Source organism: Sarcophilus harrisii, chromosome 3 (genome assembly GCF_902635505.1).
Source record: "Sarcophilus harrisii chromosome 3, mSarHar1.11, whole genome shotgun sequence".
NCBI lineage: Eukaryota > Metazoa > Chordata > Mammalia > Dasyuromorphia > Dasyuridae > Sarcophilus > Sarcophilus harrisii.
Genome location: NC_045428.1, coordinates 463,230,380 through 463,251,004, shown reverse-complemented (window position 1 = coordinate 463,251,004; position 20,625 = coordinate 463,230,380).

The window sequence follows — 20,625 nt, the reverse complement described above, 5'->3', positions numbered from 1 at the left end:
AATTTTTTTCCCAATTGCATAGATTTGACTTTATTTGTGTGGAAAGTGGTTTGTAGTTTTGCTTATATAGTTCCTGACTTTTCCTTGGCAGATAAATTCCCCAATATTTTATATTATCAAACAGTTATTTTCAAGAAAATTTCTCTTTTTATCTCTTGCTGTTGGATTTTGTTAGTGAAGTATAAAAATGGTGATGATTTATATGGATTTATTTTGTATTCTGCAACTTTGCTAAAGTTTTGGATTATTTCTAACAGCTTTTTAGTTGACATCATCATATCTGCTAAGAGTGATTTAATTTCTTCATTACCTACTCTAATTCCTTTAATCTCTTTTTCTTCTTTTATTGCCAAGGTTAGAATTTCTAATACAATACTGAATAGCAGTCGTGTTAGGGGGCGATCTTGTTCACCCCTGATCTTAATGGGAATGGTTCTAGTTTATCCTACATATGTATGATGCTTGCTGATGGTTTTAAATAGATGCTACTAACTATTTTAAGGAAAAGTCTATTTATTCCTATACTCTCTGCTGTTTTTAATAGCAATGGGTGTTAGATTTTATCAAATGCTTTTTCTGCATTTATTTAGATCATTTTATGTGTTAATTTAGTAATTGATGTAGTCAATTATGTTAATGGTTTTCCTAATATTGAACCACCCTGCATTCCTGGTATAAATTCTATTTCGTTGTGGTGTATTATCCTGGTGATGATTATCTGTAATCTCTTTGCTAATATTTAATTTAAGATTTTTGCATCAATATTCATTAGAGAGATTGGTCTCTAATTTTCCTTCTTTGTTTGCATCCTACCTGGTTCACATATCAGTAATATGTCTGTGTCATAAAAAGAATTTGGTAGGAGTCATTCATTCTCTATTTTTTCAAATACTTTATATAGAATTAGAGTTAATTGGTTCTTTAAATGTTTGGTCGAATTCACATGTAAATCCATCTGGTCCTGAGAATTTTTTTTCTTAAGGAGTTTAATAGCTTGTTCTATTTCTTTTTTTAGATGAAACTATTTAAGTAATTTATCTCCTCTATATTTTGTAGGTATTCCTCCATTTCACTTAGGTTGTCAAATTTGTTGTCATAAAGATAGGCAAAATAACTCTATAATTTCTCTAGTTTCCTCTTTATTGGTGGATAGTTATCCCTTTTCATTTTTTGAAACTAAATAGTTGAGGTTCCTCTTTCCTTTTTTTAATCAAATTGAATAAAGGTTTATCTATTTTGTTGGGTTTTTTTTTTCATAAAACCTACTCTTATGTTTTATTTATTAATTCAATAGTTGTTAGTTTCAATTTTATTGATCTCTCCTTTTATTTTTAGAATTTCAAGTTTGGTATTTGATTCCCGGTTTTTAATTTGTTTTTTTCTAGCTTTTTTAGTTGTAAGCCCAATTTATTGATCTTCTCATTCTCTATTTCATGCAAGTAAGCCTCTAGACATATAAAATTTTCCCCTATTACTACTTTGGCTGCATCCCACAAATTTGGCTGCATCCCACAAATTTTGGTATATTGTATCATTATTGTCATTCTCTTGGATGAAATTATTGATTGTGTCTATGATTTGGTGTTTCACACATCCTTTTTTTAGGATGAGATTATTTAGTTTCTAATTTCTTTTTGTTCTACTTTTACCTGGCCCTTTATTGATTATAATTTTTATTGCATTTTGATCTGAAAAAAAATGCATTTACTATTTCTGACTTTCTGCTCTTGATTTCGAGGTTTTTATGTCTTAATATATGGTCATTATTTTGTATACATTCCATGAACTGTTTCCATTCAATTTTCTCCAAAGATCTAGCATATATATAGTTTTTTCTAGTATTCTATTTAACCTCTTTAACTTCTTTCTTATTTATTTTATGATTTGATTTTTTTAGTTCTGAGAGAGCAAAGTTAAGATCTCCCCCAATTATAGTTTTGCTGTCTATTTCTTTTTGCAACTCTCTTAACTTCTTCTTTAGGAATTTAGATGCTAAATTTACATGCTACATCACATGGTGCATATATGATTAATATTGATATTGCTTTATTATCTATGGTATCCTTTACCAAGATATAGCTTCCTTCCTTATCTCTTTTAATCAGATCAATTTTTGCTTTTACTTGATCTGAGATGCGGATGGCTACCCCTGTTTTTTTTTTTTTTTACCTAACCTGAAGCATAATATATTCTACTCCAATCTTTTACCTTTACTCTGTATGTATCACTCTGCTTTAAATGTGTTTCTTATAAACAACATATTTTAAGATCCTGGCTTTTAATCCAGTCTCCTAACTACTTACATTTTTAGGGGAGAGTTTACCCTATTCACATTTATAGTTAAAACTGCTAATTCTGTATTTCCTGCTATTTTATTAATCCCAAATTATATTTCTTTCCTTTTCCCTTTTCCCTCCTCCCCAGTATTTTTTTATGAACACTACTTGCCTAAAGCAGTCCTATCCCTTTAGAGACCCTGACTCTTTCTTATATTTCCCCCTTCTATTTCTCTTTCCCCTTCTATTTAGCCCACCCCTTCCCTTTTCCCATTTCCCCTCCCACTTTTCTATAAGGTGAGAGATGTTTCTCAGTGAAATCAAAATTATCTTCTATTCTTTCTTTGGACCACATCTGATGAGAGTAAGATTCACACAATATTCATCAACCTCCCTTCTTTTCCTCAATTATAATATGCTTTCTTTGCATCTTTCTGAAATGTAATTTCCCTCATTTTACCTCTACTTTCCCTCTTTTTTATGTTACAATCCCCTTTCCATCTCTAGTTTCTTTTTTATATTATAACATTAATTCAGATTATACATGTATTCTCAATGTATACCCATAACAGAAATACAGTTCTCAAGAGATATTTTTTCTTTTTTACCTTTTTATGTTTCTCTTGCATTCTACATTTGGAGGGCATTCTTGTTGTTGTTGTTGTTGTTGTATATTTCTGTTTTTTTTTTCATCAAAAATATATAGAATTCACCAGTTTCATTCTTTCCTGAAAGAAAATTCTCAGTTTAGCAGGGTAATTATTCTTGGCTGCATTTCAAATTCCTTCACGTTTCAGAATATTAGATTCAAGGCCCTTCCATCCTTTAAAGTGGAAACTGCTAGGTCCTGAGTAATCCTTATTGTGGCTCCTTGATATTTGAATTGTTTCTTTCTGGCTGCTTGTAATATTTTTTTCTTCATCCAATAGTCCTCAAATTTAGCCATGATCTTCCCTGAGGATTGAATTTTGGGATCTCTTTCAGGAGGCATTCAGTGAATTCTTTCAATGGTCATTTTACCTTCTGTTTCTCTGATATCCGGGCAGTTCTCTTTGATGATTTCCTGAAAGACAGTGTCTAGGCTCTTTTTTTCATCATGTATTTCAGGGAATCCAATAATCCTTAGATTTTCTCTCCTAGATCTATTTTCCAGGTTGGTTGTTTTCCCAATTAGGTATTTTAGATTTTTTCTATTTTTTTTCTTTTCATTTTGCTTGACTGATTCTTCTTGTCTTTTTGTCATTAATTTCCAATTGTTCAATTCTGACTTTTAGTGTTATTTTCTTCATTTACTTTTTTTAAACTTCTTTTTATATTTGTCCAGATGAATTTTTAAATGAGTTGCTTTGTTCTATGACATTTTTCTCTTCCACAAATTCTGGTTTTAAGGAGTTATTTTTTTTTTCTGTTTTACAAATTCTGTTTTTTAAGGAGTTATTTTTTTTCCATTTCACAACTTTTTTAAGAAGTAATTTTTTTTTTCTGTTTCACAAATTCTGTTTTCTAAGGAGTTATTTTCTTTTTCTGTTTCACAAATTCTATTTTTCGGGAAGTTGCTTTTTTTTCCATTTTAGCAAATCTATCTTTTAATGAGTTATATGCCTTTTCCATTTCTTTATATGTTTTTTTCCATTTCCAACCCAAATCTATTTCGTGTTGCCTTTTCCAAACCCTCTTGCAAAGCTTTTTTTTTTCTTTCATCATTTTTCTTCCAGCTTTTTTTAAAGATCCTTTTTAATTTCTTCTAGAAGAGCCTTGTGAGATGGGGATCAGGTTATATCACCTTTTGGGGCTTCATCCAGAGACAATCTGCCTTTAGTCATATCACCTTTTGGAGCTTAATCTGCTGACAATCTGTCTTTAATCTCCTCAGGTTTTAAAATCTGTTCTTCTCTTTTGCCATAAAAGCTGTAAATTGTTAAGAGTCCTCTTTAATTTTTACTCATCTTTAAGTTAAAGTCTGCCTTTAAGGCAGAAGGGGTTTTCCAAGCGAACATAGCTGAAATGGGTCAGTGATAATTCACTCCTGGTGCTGGGTGAGCATGGCCAGGTCTCCCGATATTCTGGTATTTGGGGGTTCACTCTTGATCTTTTGTGTTTGTGTTGAGGGAACTGTGACATACACTGTATTAAGTGCTTTGAAAAATCTCATTTGATTAATACAACAACTCTGAACATTATATACAATTATTATCCCCATTTTAGAGTTGAAGAGGCTAAGCTATAGGTTAAGAATCACATATCTAGTAAGGGTGACACAGCTTGTAATTGCCTGTTTGGTACTAAGTTCTTCCTGATTCTAGGCTCAGTGTCATATCACAGCATCACCAAACTTCATGATGTAGGGGATAGAAAGACAAACAATGACTTATGACTTATGAATATGTATTATTCCTCATGTTGATTCATGTTGTTTGTTACATCACTACATCACTACCTGTGTTAGGTGATGTGGAGAGATCCAGAAAGTGGTGAATGGAAGGTACCAGATAGGTTAATTGCTTGTGCAATTAGAGTTTGCTTGTATTTCTACAGATAGAGAAGGAATCAGATGGGTGCCAACAAGCCATATTTGCTTGTCCATTAGAGAGAGATGGAGCAGACCCTTGTATATTTGGCATTATATACATAATATTAGCTTATATGTACTATTACAATTTTTATGCTGAGTAAAAGTTACATGAATTTTTGTGATAAAGTGAAATAGTGAGATACAAAATTTCTTTTGGAATTTGTTGTTTTGTTCACTTATTCAACAACTATATATTAATTAACAACTATGTTTAAAGTATGGTCTGCATTATGGAACTGAAGTAGACTGGTTGGTTCTGTCATTACAGATACAGAGGTTTGTATGAAATGTTATCCCTTAAAGAAACTTCATACTATAGTGAATACAGTGGTAGGTTTGAAGGAAATAGTGGGATGACATCCACTTCTTGATAATAGAGATCTATAAATATGTATAAATCACTTAACTTAAATCCTTATTACTCATTTTTAAAATGGGGAAAATGTAATCCCTTTAACCTGAGTCATAGGTACAAGACTCAAATATAAATGCACACAGTACAGTTATGTTTGTGCCTATACATATGAAAACATGTATATGTCTATGTATATAAGTATAAATATGAATTAATATATGTACTCATAATCTATAAAATGGGTATAACTATATCTATTGTTCCTAAAGCACACCATTGCTGTGATGCTTAAATGAGGTTGTTAACTTCATTTTACATGTGTATGAATCTATGAATCTGTGTATATGCATGTATATAAATGTACATATGTATATGTACATACAGACATTTTATATATACATATATATATTTTATATATATATATATATATATATATATATATATATATATATCAATCACACAGCTGATATGTGTCTGAGTTTAACCCAGGAAAAGAGTCTTTCTGATTCCAGGTGTAGAATTTTTTTCTCTATTCCACCAAACTTCATAAATATATTTGTCATATATACAAAACTGAGGGGATTTTATTTTTGTTTTTTTAATAATTTTTTTCAAAATAAATACAAATATAGTTTTGAACATCCAACCATGTAAAACCTTGTGTTTCAAAATTTTATCTTTCTCTTCCCCCCACCCACTCCCCTAGAATGCACATAATATAAAACATGTTTTCCCAACTCTTTTTCTAACTTATTTTTCTAATTAATGAATTTATTTTAATTCATATTGCTTTATGAATCATGTTGGCAGAGAAAAATCAGAACAAACATGAAAAATTATGGGAGATTACAAAATGAAAAAAAAGGAAGTGGACATAATAAATGTTGATTTATAGTCAGTATCCATAGTCTTTTTCTCCATGCAGATGGCATTTTCTCTTTAAAGTCTGTGGGGATTGTTTTGGATCACAGAAACATTAAGAACCAAGATTTTCAGAGTTGAACATAGTAAATTCTTGCTATTATTATGAACAATAGATTGCTGGTTCTGCTTGTTTCACTCAGAATGAGTTTGTGTAAATCCTTCCAGGCCTTTCTAAAATCAGCTTGTTTGTCATTTTTATTTCACAGTGATATTTCATTACCTTCACATCTCATTCAACCATTCCCCAATTGATGGGCATCTACTTATTTTCTAATTTTGCTGCAAACTTTTTTGCACATGTGGGTCCTTTCCCCTCCTTTTTGATTTCCTTGGGATACAGCCTGGGTAATGGCACAGTAATAGGTATGCATGATTTTATAGCTTTTTTGGCATAATTCCAAATTGCTCTGCAGAATGCTTGGATCATTTTACAATCCCACCAAAATACATTAGTGTCCTAGTTTTCCTACATCCCCTCCATCATTTATAATTTCATATATATATATATATATATATATAATGTTTCGGTAATCATATATATATATATAATTATATATATATAATCATATATATATATATATATATATATATATATATATATATATGATTACCGAAACATGATGAGACTGTTGCAGGACTTGAAAATTTGCAGGAATCATTGGATTCAATGACATGTGAAGTAATGGACAATAGATTGGTTTTAGACTATCTCTTAGCTGCTGAAGGATGTGTATGTGTGAATGTTATTTATATACCCTCCTTCTTGGACTTATGAATATGTATTATTCCTCATGTTGATTCATGTTGTTTGTTACATCACTACATCACTACCTGTGTTAGGTGATGTGGAGAGATCCAGAAAGTGGTGAATGGAAGGTACCAGATAGGTTAATTGCTTGTGCAATTAGAGTTTGCTTGTATTTCTACAGATAAAGAAGGAATCAGATGGGTGCCAACAAGCCATATTTGCTTGTCCATTAGAGAGAGATGGAGCAGACCCTTGAAATAAAGGAGAAGACCTAAGAAACATCAGGTGGTTCCATGGCTGACTGGAGAAGTATACTTGAAACAAGGTGTTAACTCAATGGAATTGATGAGATGATGGTTCTTTAGTATACATATACTTAGTACTTAGCATGGTGATGTACTCACACCTTGCTCTAGTTCACACATAATCAGTATGCTGTGATGATATAGTTACAATAAGGTATTTAAGGGCTGAGAGGACTGGAAATGAGACATTCTATCTTTGATCAGCCTCATGGTGGCTCTCCTGCATTCATCACTTCTCCACTAAGACTGAGGACTCGGGCTGATTTCAAGGACCTGCAGAAAGCTAGCTGAACATTACAGGAATCAATAATGACCAAAGTTGGAGGGGATGTGGGAAAACTGGGACACTGATACATTGTTGGTGGAGTTGTGAACAAATCCAACCATTCTAGAGAGTGATTTGGAACTATGCTTAAAAGATTATCAAACCATACATACCCTTTGACCCAGCAGTGTTATTACTGGGCTTATATCCCAAAGAGACATTAAAGGAAGGAAATGTGTACAAAAATGTTTGTGACAGTCCTCTTTGTAGTGGCAAGAAACTGGAAACTGAGTGGATGCCCATCAGTTGGAGAATGGCTGAATAAATTGACATATATGAATGTTATGGAATATTATTGTTCTGTAAGAAATGACCAGCAGGATGATTTCAGAGAGGAGTGGAGAGACTTGCATGAACTGATGCTAAGTGAAATAAGCAGAACCCGGATTTCATTGTACACAGCAATATCAATATCATGTGACAATCAATTCTGATGAACATGACTCCAACAATAAGATGATTGATTCCAGTTCTAAAGATCTCCTGATAAAGGGATCCATTACATCCAGACAGAGGACTGTGGGAACTACATATAGATCACAACATAAGATTCTCACTCTTTTTGAGGTTGTTCATTTGAATTTTGTTTTCTTATTCATTTTCTTTCCTTTTTCATCTGATTTTCTTTTGTAAAAAGAGAATTGTATAAATATGTTTACACATATTGGATTTAACATATATTTTAACACATATAACATATATTTTATAACATATATTGGATTGCTTTCTATCTAAGGAAGGTGGTGGGAGAGAAGGAGGGGAAAATCTGAAACACAAGGCTAAGTGTCTATGTTGAAAAATAATACATGCATTTGATTTGAAAATAAAAAGCTTAAAATAAAGAAATAAGACCTTTATCAGAAAGACTGTATGTAAAGATTTTTACCCCCGATTTGTGCTTCCATTTTAATCTTATTTCCCTTGGTTTTGTACTGCAATAACTTTTTTAATTTAATGTTCAAAATTGTCCATTTTGCTTTCATAACGTTTACTAGTTCTTCTTGAGGTATAAATTCCTTCCTTCTCCAAAAATATTATAGGTAAATTATCCCTTGATCTAACGTATTTATGGTATTTTCCTTTATCCCCAAATCATATATCCATTGTGAAGGTTTTTGGTATGGGGTGGGAAATGTAGATCTATTCCGAGTTTCTGACATATATTCCAGTTTTCCCAGCAATTTTTGTCAAATAGTGAGTTCTTATTGCAGAAGCTGAAGTTTGGGGATTTATCAAATACTGGACTGCTATAGGCCTTTATTATTGTATCATGTGCATCCAACTTATTCCACTTATCCTCAACTCTATTTCTTAGCCAATACTAAATAAGTGTGCTTTATAATATAGTTATTTATATATTACATATGTTATATTTAATATGTTATAGTTTTAGTTTTGGTACTTCTAAGCCACCATTTTTTGTAATTTTTTTCTAGTAATTCCCTTGATATTCTTGGTTTTTTCTTCCAGATGAGTGTTATTATTTTTTCAAGTTCCATAAAATATATTTTTGCAGTTTGATTAGTATGGCACTGAACATGTAAATCATTTTAGGAAGAATTGTCATTATTGCATTAGCTCGGTATACTCATGAACAATTGTTATTTTTCCAGTTATTTTGATCCAACTTTATTTTGAGAAGTGATTTGTAATTGTGTTCATATAGTTTTTGGATATCTCTTCGTAGTTAGACACTCCAATATTTCATTTTGTCTATAGCTATTTTAAATAGAATTTTTCTTTGTATTTCTTGCTGCTAGGCTTTGTGAATAATATATAAAAACGCTGTGATTTGTGTGGGTTTATTTTATATCCTGTGACTTTGCTAAAACTGTGAATTGTTTCTAATAAGTTTTTGGATGCTTTTTAGGATTCTCTAAATATATCATCATATCAACTGCAAAGAATGATAGTTTTTTTTTTCCTCATTGCCTATTTTAAACACTTTCATTTAATTTTGTTGTTAAAACCAACATTTCTGGTACAGTGTTGAATAACAGTGGTGATAATAGGTATCTTTGTTTAATTACTGATATTATTCAGAATGCATCCATCTTTTCTCCATTATAGATATTGTTGCTCTTGGTTTTATATAGAGACTACTTATTATTTTCAGGAAAGCTCCTTTAATCTCTATGTTCTCTATTGTTTTTAATAGGAATGTGTGCTGTATTTTGTCAAAAACTGTTTCTGAATCTATTGAGATTATCATATGATTTCCATTATTTTTGTTATTGATATATTTGATTATGGTAATCATTTTCCTGATATTGAACCAGCCCTGAATTCCTCATATAAATCCCACTTGGTCATAGTATATTATCCAGATAAAAATTTCCTGTAATATCTTTGCTAATATTTTATGTAACTTTTTTGCATCAATATTCATTAGGGACATTGCTCTGTAATTTTCTTTCTCTTGTTTTGCCTCTTCCTGGTTTAGGTATCAATACCATATTTGTGTCATAAATTGGCAGGATTTGCTTTACTATTACTTACCCTTCCTCCTCCTATGGATCCTTCCCTTATCTGCTTCCCTCACCTTTTACTTACCTCTGCCCCCATCCTTCTCCCCTCATATCTTTAAAGATTTTGGATGGTGCTATAACCTTCATGATAGTGATGGAGTATTGCTTATTTAATCCATTCCTGATGTGAGTAGATTTTCAGAACTATGTGTCCTCTTCCCCTTCTGTGTTTATTCTTCTTCTGCACCTCATTTGTATAACAAAATTAGTATATTTTACCTTTTGTCTGGGAATTTTGTTTCTTAGAGTCAGTTCATACTCAGCTTTGCCCCCAATTTTTCTTTTTTTTTCTTTTTTTTTATTTAATATCCTTTTATTTACAGGTTATGTGCATGGGTAACTTTACAGCATTAACAATTGCCAAACCTCTTGTTCCAATTTTTCACCTCTTACCCCCCACCCCTTCCCCCAGATAGCAGGATGACCAGTAGATGTTAAATATATTAAAATATAAATTAAATACACAATAAGTATACATGACCAAACTGTTATTTTGCTGTACAAAAAGAATCAGACTCTGAAATATTGTACAAGTAGCTTGTGAAGAAAATCAAAAATGCAGGTGGGCATAAATATAGGGATTGGGAATTCAATGTAATGGTTTGTAGTCATCTCCCAGAGTTCTTTCTCTGGGCGTAGCTGGTTCAGTTCATTACTGCTCCATTGGAAATGATTTGGTTGATCTCATTGCTGAGGATGGCCAGGTCCACCAGAACTGGTCATCATATAGTATTGTTGTTGAAGTATATAATGATCTCCTGGTCCTGCTCATTTCACTCAGTATCAGTTCGTGTAAGTCTCTCCAGTCCTTTCTGAAATCATCCTGTTGGTCATTTCTTACAGAACAATAATATTCCATAATATTCATATACCACAATTTACTCAGCCATTCTCCAACTGATTGCTCCCAATTTTTCTTTTGAGCTACCCAATTGCTAGTGTCACACTTAAATATATAATGTAAATTTTATTTAATTAGTTCAGGTTTGGTTGAAAGAAAGTGCTGAAAATCTGCAAGTACATTGAATGCCCATTTTATTGTTTCTATTCAATAAATGGATGATTTGGCTGGATATGGTATTTTTGGTCACAGGTTTAGTTCTTTTGATTATCATTATATATGATTCCAGAATCTGTGCTTTTTTATTGTGGTTGCTGATAAGTCCTGTGCAATTCTAACTGTAGATCTAGTGTATTTTCATTGTTTTATTTTTTTCTTATGTGTTGCAGAAATTTTTTTTTCTTTGATTTAAGGTTTTTGAAATTTGGAAATACTATTCCTATGTGTTTTTCACAAGTGGTGATCAGTGTTTTTTTTTTTTTTTTTCTATTTCTACTTTCCCCTCATGTTCTATCACTCCAGAACAATTTTGTTGGATTGTTTCTTGCATTACTGTATCAAGGTTTTTGTTCTGATCACAGCTTTCAAGTAGTCCAATATTCTTATATGTCTTTTCTTAATATGTTCTCCGGATCTGTTGATTTGCTTGTAAGATATTTCACATTCTGTTGTATTTTTTTCATTATTTATATTTTGTTTTATTATTTCTTAGTATCTTTTAGCTTCACTGTCTTCGCTTTGCTGAATTCCAATTCCCCAAGAGTTATTTTAATCTTTAAATCCCTTTTTTAGATGGCTAACTTTTTTTCATAATGTTCTTGTTTTTCTTAAATGTTTTTAATTTTAATTTTTTTACTTTTTCTGCAATGTCATTCATTTGATTTTTAAATACTTTTTTTTTGAATTCTTCTATAAATTCTCTCTGGGTCTGGAACCATTTAATATTACTCTTTGAGGTAGAAGAAGCTTTTTATTACTTCAGTGTCCTCCTCTGAAGATGAATCCCAGATCTTCTCTATTCCAATGGTGTTTCTGTGTTTGGGGTCTTTCTTCTTTTCTGATCATTATTTTTATGAAAAGTACTAGTTTAAGTATCTCTAATTATGGGGTGGAGGGATGGTACCTCTAGCTTCATTTCAGCTCTCCCCTCTGATAGGGATCCCCAAACAAGAGCTTCAGCCTGCTACAAGTGCTCACATTGCTCACTGTCCCAATGCTTCTGCACTCACAGGGTGTGGTAGTTCCCTCTCCCTCAGTCAAGAGTCTCAGTAGCACAGTTGGTCCAGACATTCCTAATTAGCCAAGGTTCCCTCAGTCTCCACAGACTCAGACCCTGACTACACATATACATCTACACAGTAGATGAAAGTTTCTGTGGTTCCTGCTAAGGTTCCAGCCAAATCCAGCTAACATCAGAGATCCCCTGATGTTACCCCCTTGGTGTTTCTGTGGAGATAGCTTTGACCTATGTGCACTTCACACTGGTAATTCTGGCCCACAGTCTTTCTTTGGGCCTTCTTGCATTGTACCAGGGCAATCTCTTTTCTGCCCCAAGTCTTCTTGACTTTTCACCTGTCTATGTTTGCCCCGAGGTGGAAATTTGTTCTGTTTGTGTAGAAAATCTAAAGAGCTTAAAATTTACTGATCTATTCTGCATGTTCCTAGAATTCTTTCCAACGAAATATTTCTTAACAAATAGAAATGTTAACAAATAATATTCATTACTTCAAAAGGTACTGAACACCATTTTACTATGTTTATTAAGTTAAAACCCACACCATGGCTTGTTCCAGATATTATTAAAGGAATATTTGCATAGAAAAGAGTTGACATCAATGACATTTAAGATTCTTCTATGATTCTCAAAACTATGAAGTCAAATTATTTTCTGTCTTCAAGAAATGCAATCTAGAAGTCTAGAGTACTTTAAGGCTTACTTCTATATTTTATCAACAAAGATGTAAAAATTTTAGTTGTAATAAAAAAATCAAATAGACCTATGATTTCATAATCATAACTATTTCCTTTGTTACAAGTACACCTTCATAGTAACACACAATTTATGCACACAAGTTATATTTGGATCTCAGCATATAATTATCACATCTCTCTTTTATTTACAGTTTTAAAAATACCTTTTTATTCCTTGTTTATAATGTTTTAGGTTTTTCTCTTACTTACCATGTACCTCTCTGTTGCCCTAAGCTATGGGTACTCAATATCAATTCTTTCATCTCTATTGGTAGTCAATAAAACTACATTATAGGGTACATGATAAGCTTTCTTCATCTATTCAGTATTTCTTACCTAAATAGTTAAAATAAACTCAAGTGATATGTCATATTCCTAAGACTTTCCAATATTTCATGGCTTTATTTAACCCCAAATTTTCATCTATAATATCATCAGGAGTGCTTCATCATCTAGAGATAATCACTTTTTTGACTTAGTGTGCTCAATCTTACCACATTTTGATGTGTGTGTTTATATAGTTTATATAATTATACTATATATATATACACTTATAATTAAATATAATTCATTACATACAAATAATATATAATATGAATATAAATGTCAAATACACACAGCAAAATGTGATGAATTGTTTATATATGTACATATATTAATTATAGTGTTTATAATTATATGCATATGCATATACACACATAATGTATCTATATATCTCTGTCTAATCCTATAGTGATATATTATTGAAAATATTTCTTATTATATATATTTATATAATCATGTAAAATTTTGTTGTATGCATGGAAACTATCTTGTGGGTAGAAAAACTTTAAGTTGTTAGTTCCACTGAATCAAATTATCTTCTTTTTTTCTTTTTTAGTTTTTATATTCAAACATTTTTTATATTTCTTTTTAAGATTTTTTTTTAAAAACAGTATATCACAATATTATTTCATATGTTGTTTAATCAATTATGTGATGGTAAAGATAGTGGAAACAATAGAATATTTCTTGCAAAAGCCTAGATATTACTTTATACAACAATTGTTAATAATATCTTTGATACATGTACAGTTTATTATCCCAAAACATTTATTGTACATGGGAAAGCAGATATACAGGTAATAAAGGTTGATGTTCTCTCAATCATTCATTTTGGATAGTAATAATATTTGAGATTTTTTCCATAATTTTAAGTCCCTTTTTATTAACTCCTTTACATACACAGATATCTTCTGAATCATTCCTTCTATCCTTGAAATTATACCACTTTCAATATTTGAACTATATGAATAAATAAACCTTTGGCAAGATTTCTTCCATGTCTAATAGTAATAAATCAATCAATAAACATAAATTAAGTAATTACTTTGTTTCAGGCACTGTGATGATCATTGGTTAGACAAAGAGGTAAAAGATTGGCCCTGCCCACAAGAGCAGAAATTAAGTTCTAATGAAGTGGTATATGAAAAGAAATAAATACCTTCCTGGCTGTGTGATCCTGGGCACAGGGAACTTAACCCCAATTGCCTCAGCAAAACAAACAAACAAAAAAGAAATAAATACAAAGTCAGCTATACACAAAGTAAATAGAAAATAATTAACAAAGGGATGGTATTACAATTTAATAATATGGATGACTGGGAAGATCAAGACACAAAGTGAGAAGAGAAAAAAAATGTTCAAAGGAATATATGTAAAGCTTCAAAGACAAATGTGAATTAGTCTCAGTCTCCGTTAACAAAACAACTTCTAGAAGATAATCTCCCTCTCTCATGCACTAAAAATCAATTAAAAGAGGTAGAGGAAAAATTGGGGGGAAATGAGAGGGATGAAGGAGAATCATGAAAAAAGTTACAATATTTAGCAGGTATACTACAAAATAAGATCAACAAATGCTCCATCAGTTGATGTTTCTTGTTGCTTTTAGAAACATAATTAAAAACAACTCTAGAAACTGTCTTATTCTGCATCATCTGGTAGTCATTTTTTTTTCTTATTGTTTTTCATGTATAATGATCTTCTGATTCAGCTCATTTCACTTAGCATCAGTTTGTGTAAGTCTCTCTAAACCTCTCTGGGGTCATCATACTTGTTGTTTCTCACAGAACAATAATATTCCATTGAATTCTTATACCATTCTCCAATTGATAGGCATCCAATCTGTTTCTAGTTTCTAGCCACTACAAAAAGGGCTGCCAAAAACATTTTTGCACATGTGGATCCCTTTCTTTTAAGATCTCTTTGACATGTAAGACTAGTAGTAACACTGCTGGATCAAAGTGTATGTACAGTTTGATACCTTTTTGAGCATAGTTCCAAATCACTCTCCAGAATGGCTGGATGTATTCACACACCAAAAATGCATCAGTTTTCCAGTTTTCCCAAATCCCCGCCAACATTCAGCATTATCTTTCCCTGTCATCCTGGCCAATCTGACAGGTGTATAGTAGTATCTCAGAGTTTGTCTTAATTTGCATTTCTCTGATCAATAGTGATTTGGAGTACCTTTTCATATGACTAGAAATAGTTTCAATTTCTTCATCTGAGAATTGTCTGTTCATATCCTTTGCCCATTTATCAATTGAAGAATGGTTTGAACTATTATAAATTTGGGTCAATTCTCTATATATTTTAGAAATGAGGTCTTTATGAGAACCTTTGAATGTAAAAAGGTTTTCTCAGTTTATTGTGTCCCTTCTAATCTTGTTTGCATTAGTTTTGTTTGTACAAATACTTTTTAACTTAATATAATAAAATTATCTATTTTGTGATCAGCAATGATCTCTAATTATTCTTTGGTCATAAAGTCTTTCCTCTTCCATAAGTCTGAGAGGAAAACTATCCTGTGTTCTTCTGATTTGTTTATAATATCATTCTTTAGGCTTAAATCATGAACTCATTTTGACCTTATCTTAGTATACTGTGCTAGGTGGGGGTCAATTCTTAGTTTCTGCCATATTAGTTTCCAATTTTCCCAGCAATTTTTGTCAAATAGTGAATTGTTATCCCCAAAACTGGGGTCTTTGGGTTTGTCAACATTATATTACTAAAGTTATTGACTATTTTGCCCCCTGTGAACCTAACCTATTCCACTGATCAGCTAGTCTATTTCTTAGCCAATATCAAATGGTTTTGATGACCATTGCTTTATAATATAGTTTTAGATCTGGTACAGATAGGCCAACTTCACTTGATTCCCTTGAAAACCTTGACCTTTTTTTTCCCTTCCAGACGAATTTTGTTGTTATTTTTTTAGGTCAGTAAAATAGATTAGTTTAAGTAGTATTGTCATCTTTATTCTATTTGCTTGACCTATCCAAGAGTACTTAATATTTTCCAATTATTTAGATCTGACTTTATTTGTGTGGAAAGTGTTTTGTAGTTTTGATCATATAGTTTCTGACCCTCCATGGGAAAATTTTTCAAAGCCTGTTCTCCTGCTAGTCTTGAAGATTCTTGGGGCAGAATTATATGCTGGATGAGGTGTCTTGTCAAATTATGTTTAATACACTTGAGTCAAAGGCACCACAGATGGTAGGGATATCTTAAAATTGATCTAATCCATTCCATTCTCTTTGATGAAAAGGAAATTGAGAGAATGTTAACAATTTGCTGCAGGATGATGCATACAATGGTGACAGAGGCATAACTAGAATTATGATATTGATTTTATTCCTATGTTCTTTCCCATTCAGTATCCTTTCTCATATTCTGAAGAGAAGAGGAAAGAATTTGCCTTAATTTTCCCTTTGATGTCTCTGTTCAAAAGATATTAATATTAACAAGAAGTTTCTTGTGACATTTCTTTAGTAGAATATATGTTCCTTGGGGACAGGAACTGGTTTTTATCTTTCTCTTTATATCTAACATCTAACACTGTTGTAAATGGCAGCATCTTAATATTTATTTGCTAAATGAATCATTTCACTTATTAACATAAGCTAATATTAAATGCATCTCAAAGGCTCCTTGAATCTCAGCAATATTAGGGCTTGCAATGCAAATTTAAAAACAAATTCAATCAAGCCAAGTCCCTACTAAAAATAATAGATTTTTTATGCAAGCATAAAATCCATGAAATTACAAAATAATATTAACTATATTGAAATTTGGTTATTGAAACATTAAAAAATGTAAGGTTAAACACTCCTGACTCCTCCCAATCTCTGACTAAAGTACAAATCTTATCTATAAAATCCTGGGAAACAATGGTCGTCTATGCATCTCTGAATCTTCAACAATAAAAGGAAAATTACTGCCATAAGACTATTTGTTTTGATGAAATAAGAAAATCACATTTTTACTCATTTAAGCTTTCAGTTATATTATTTACTATCATACAATTCAGACAAATGTAACAGGTAAAATGTGTTGAAAGCAAATAAATTATCTGTTACTACAATTGCTTTCTTTGTTGCCTATACCATTTTTTTCACATGTTTCCCAGGCAGTAATCATATTTAATGCTTTAGTGTTATTCTGGTACTGTCCCTTAATATAATTGACCATAGTTAATGTTAGAGTTTAATATAATGTAATTTATACTAAAAATTTATTTTCTGAGTAAAAGAAAAAAAATTAACAGTTCAGTATATCATGATTTATTAAGTAATCGTTTCTTGTTACATAAAAATCAAGAAATGATATTTTATTAATACAAGCTTCAATGCATTTTATTTTCTTCTTAAATTCTGATGATTAAATTGTAACTGTGTGGACTCTTATGCAAGTACAGTGTAATAAGAAAAGAACATTTGGCTGGGAATCAGGTGAATTGGATTCTGGTCCTAGTTCTCCTACTGACTAGTATGATTCAAGCTTAATGTTCCTAATTTTCCTCAATTAAAAAGTACCAGTCTGTCATTGAGCAATGTAGAGTTGCATGGTGGGATGGATTAAGTTGCAACATACTACCAATAAAAAGCTGCAGAGGGACAGGAGTGGTCAGGACTCTGTTGATAGTATGCTACATTTATTGAGAACAGCTGGAGGATATAAACAAAAATTGCTTATGATAAGAAAGCATGAATGGATTTCATTTTTTAACATTAAAAGGAATACCTGCATCTGTGAACTCAAAAGATCCAAGGAAGTAATGGAATGGAGGAAGGAATGGAGAAGGGAAAGACTAGAGTTAGGAATCTAATTTAGTAGGCTAATACAACACTACAGGACAGAGGTAATGAGCACCTGAATTTAGCCAATGATTATTATTTGTGCAAAGAAGGATTCAGTTATGATAGATGTGGAGCTAGAAATCAGTAGATGTTGGCAAATGAATTGATATGAGTCATGAGAGAAAGAGGAATGTTAACTTTGGTTTCCATTTTTCTAACCTTACTCATATCATAGCATCTACAGAAGAAATAACAAAATTTCTCCAAGACCATACAGTTAAGCTAGAATGTTGCAGAGCCACAGATATATCTTGAACATAAATAAAAGGAAGTGGAAATCTGAATTTTGAATTTCTAAAAATCCAGGCTTAAGTAATTCAATTAACTGAGAAATTCCTAAGCTATAACCCTTAGAGGTATGATCATGCCTACTTGTTTCTAAGGGAACTAAGTGGAAGTCAGTCTGCATTTTTTCCATTAATTTTCCATTTCCTGTGTCAATCCATTATTTTTTGAGAGTTTATGTATCTTAAATACACAGGTCTTATAAAAAGGAAACAGTATCAGAAGCACTATTGCCCTGCTACAGAACTAAATCCCTTGCTTTCACTTTGATTTGACTCACATACATGTTGAGCTGTTACAAAAGTGCCAACATCTAAAAAGAAAAAAAAAAATGTCCGGTGGAATTTCCTAAAAGGGGATTTAGAAAGTATATGAATTATTGTCTACTAATCTCACTAGAATATTTGCTTCAAGACAGGCAGGTCAAAAGTTTAGTCTGCCACTCTCACTGGCATAAGATTTTTATTGTAATCATGGAAAGGTCCAAAAATTAGTTTCCTGAGACTTCAGGCCTACTTAATTATTCAAATAAAGAATTTAAAAAACATGAATTTAAAGCAAAAATAATTAATTAAATATTACATATCAATGTTGATCAACAATAAAAATTATTCATTTTATATCATACCAAACTTTCCAAATCTACAAGCAGAAAACTCTCATAGTTCTTTTCCAGTAATTTTCATGGCTCTATACCAAAAGAATAAGTGAATCTCACTTCAACCCAGTCAAATTCTGTCCAACTTACTTGTCCACATCCAATCTTGAATAGGAAAACAGATAAACTATTTCCCCCCCACCTAATTCTGCTATGGATCATAGACATGGCCTTTCTTTCCTCTGGAGCTCTGTTAATCTTTGCATATTCAGTAGCATATACTAATTTTTTCATTTGTCACTTATGAAAGCATTGACTATGCTGCATAGGATAATATAATTTACTCTGAAACTTTTGTCAGCCTTAAAGAACCAGTCAAATTATTTGTTGCATTTTACTTTATAGAAGTTTTTTTTTTTTTTTCCTTTATAGGTCTAAATCAGGAAATAGTTCTAAGTGTGAATGAAATGTATTAAGGGGTAAAAAAAAAAAAGTCCAATGCTATCAATTTTATATTTCACAAAAAGTTAAAAACATCTGGAAACATGTGTTTTGATGATAGTTGTGTGCATTTGACCCAGATAGAGGACTATGAATAAGTTTTACATGAATATATAGCTACTAAAGGGATTATATAGCTTTGAAAAATAATACCAAAGTAATTTGATGGAAACCTGAGAACTCATGGCAATGATCTACATATCCAATTTTCATCACCATTAGAATCCATATTGTTTTACTAGGTAACATTTCACATTTTGCCGGCAAATGCTGAGATCTTTTTCCTCCTTGAGCTTTGTTTATGGAAACAGAGTTGGCACCAGGCAAAGAGACAATTTAAAAGTTTCAGTCACAAAATAAAAAAGGGATTTAATCACTATGTGGATCCAATCAAAAAATTACCACAGATGTTCTTCTAAAAATGCATAACTTCAAATTAGCATTTTCTACAAATAAAAGTGAATCATCTCCCATTCCAGGACTTAGACAAATTGTGTCACTTCTTACATGATAATCAGTCACCATTTTTAATTAGAAGTTGTCATTCACCCCTACATACCACAGCTCTGGCAGAGATCAAGTAACATTTTGTACAGCTGCTACCCTATTTCTCCTGTCATCTTAGGCCTGACTTTGAATGTCTTCCCCTTCCCCCTCCTCTTTTAGATAATCCCCCTCCTCCTTTTCCTCACCCACTGAGCTGTCAAGAGTTTCAATGTGGTTCTACGGAATCATTGCCTGTATAAGTCAGGAAAAAATAGAAAAGTTGTGCTGGGTTTCCATCAAAAGGAATCATTTATGAGAGATACAACAGAAACCTTAGGGAGTTTTGTGAAAGATATTTTTTTAAGCAGCAGGATCATGTGAAATAATGGTGAGGTCAAGGGGGACAGATTTTTATACTTTTTTTAAAAAATTATCTTTCATAACTCCATGATTAAGTTTTTTTTTTAAATTTTACAGTCTCCTATTTATATTTTCCTATTACTATTACCCTTCATCACTTCAGAAAGAGGTCATATTAGACTTATTACTATATCAGAAAAAAGATCAGCTAGGAATACAAGCTCCAAAAAAAGTAGCATAAGCTAAATTACTGTGTTACCTGAAAGTTACCCAAACTTGTTTTAACATAGTCAAAACATGGTGGAAGGAAAGAAAAGAAATGTGGAATTATAGCTCAAAAATGGAAGAGGTTCTAAAGACCCCCTAGTTG